The sequence below is a fragment of the Aplysia californica genome, unplaced genomic scaffold (genome assembly GCF_000002075.1).
Source record: "Aplysia californica isolate F4 #8 unplaced genomic scaffold, AplCal3.0 scaffold00385, whole genome shotgun sequence".
NCBI lineage: Eukaryota > Metazoa > Mollusca > Gastropoda > Aplysiida > Aplysiidae > Aplysia > Aplysia californica.
The window spans coordinates 534,418-535,826 of NW_004797655.1; the positions used below are offsets into that span (position 1 = coordinate 534,418).

The 1,409-nt window shown below is 38.5% G+C and overlaps 1 long non-coding RNA gene across 1 annotated transcript in view; it reads right to left on the reverse strand.

Annotated features, from left to right (window-relative positions):
- Positions 1-414: 414 nt before the first annotated feature.
- Positions 415-1,409, reverse strand: part of LOC101861968 — a 41,894-nt gene continuing 40,899 nt past the window's right edge. The window contains exon 3 of the long non-coding RNA XR_220722.3: positions 415-1,286. This is a non-coding gene — a long non-coding RNA (uncharacterized LOC101861968). The remainder of the gene's footprint in view (positions 1,287-1,409) is intronic.

The following is a 1,409-nucleotide window of genomic DNA, read 5'->3' on the forward strand; positions in this document are numbered from 1 at the left end:
AGGTGGAAAAATTAATAGTGCTTATATCAAACAAAAATAATTCTGGACACAACGGTAGAATGAGGTATAACAGGTGAACAACAAGGTGTACTGAGTGGATATCAAGAACAGAAAAACGATCAGGGGGAAGATCAGAGAGAAGGTGGTAAGTTTGACATCAGAGAGTGGATGGGTACATAAGGATACAGAGAACAGCCGACAGAACATACTGTAGGTCATTGTTGGAAGGCTGCATACTGCAGTAGACGGACAATGACTGGAAAGAAAGAAAGACAGAAAGAATGACAGAATGACAGAAAGAAAGAAAGAAAGGAAGAAAGAAAGAAAGAAAGAAAGAAAGAAAGAAAGAAAGAAAGAAAGAAAGAAAGAAAGAAAGAGAGAAAGAAAGAAAGAAAGAAAGAAAGACGAACAAGATTTCAGATTATTCATGTTTATTATGTTTGTCATGAGAACAATATTATTATTTCCAATAGTCATAGTAGTACTGTAGTCTGTTATTGTTGGGCACAAATGCTGAGAAAAAAAACAATAATTATAAATTATCAGAAAACCGATTTTCAAAGATTCAGATGACATTACAATACTTGATTCTTGTGCAGTTGATTCATATTTTCGCATAGTGTCCTTAAAATGCAACTGAACATGCTCCTTATGGTGTTCAAAAGTTGTTTTGTTTTGGGTTTGTTTGTTTGTTTGTTTGTTTGTTTGTTGTTTTGTTGTGGGGTTGTTTTGTGGGGGAGGGTGGGGGGGCTGCTTTTTTCTCTATTATTTAAAGTAGAAACTAAGTCATGTAGTTCAAAGATCCCCAGTTTGACCCTTGCCATGGGTCAACGTTAACGTCCAAAGTTATCATTTCCTTCGATACAATAATAACATTATTACTTTGTTAAAATTGTCTATCTTCACTTACAATTATTTTTGAAGGGCATCATATTATCTTAACGTTTCCCCTTTGTTTTTGTTTGATTTTGATTTTCTTAGACCTCTTTTGTCGTAGAAATCCCATCAACTCAGTTTAGGTGAACGTTTTTTTTTTATTTTTTCAAGTGACAATGACGTATAAAACGTGACGTAAGCGACGCCTGGTCGCCCGGGAGCCGTCCACTGGTCACTTGTCTGGACAGAGCGGCGCGGCTCATCTCTTGGTCTGCACGGCGACGAAACACTTGGCGAAGGTGACGAAGGTCTTGTCGTGGACGCAATTGCTGGAGTACTCTGTGCCGTAGAACTCTCCACACACCTGGCACACCTGCAGGAAGAACGTCACCTCCACGCCGGGGGGCAAACTGGGGATGATAGGCAGGTAGAGTGGGAATATTGTTATTATTAGTTGGGTTGGGGACTTTTTTGTTGTTGTTGTTGTTTTGTTGTTGCTGTTGATGTTGTTGATTTGTGGTGAATTATTTGGG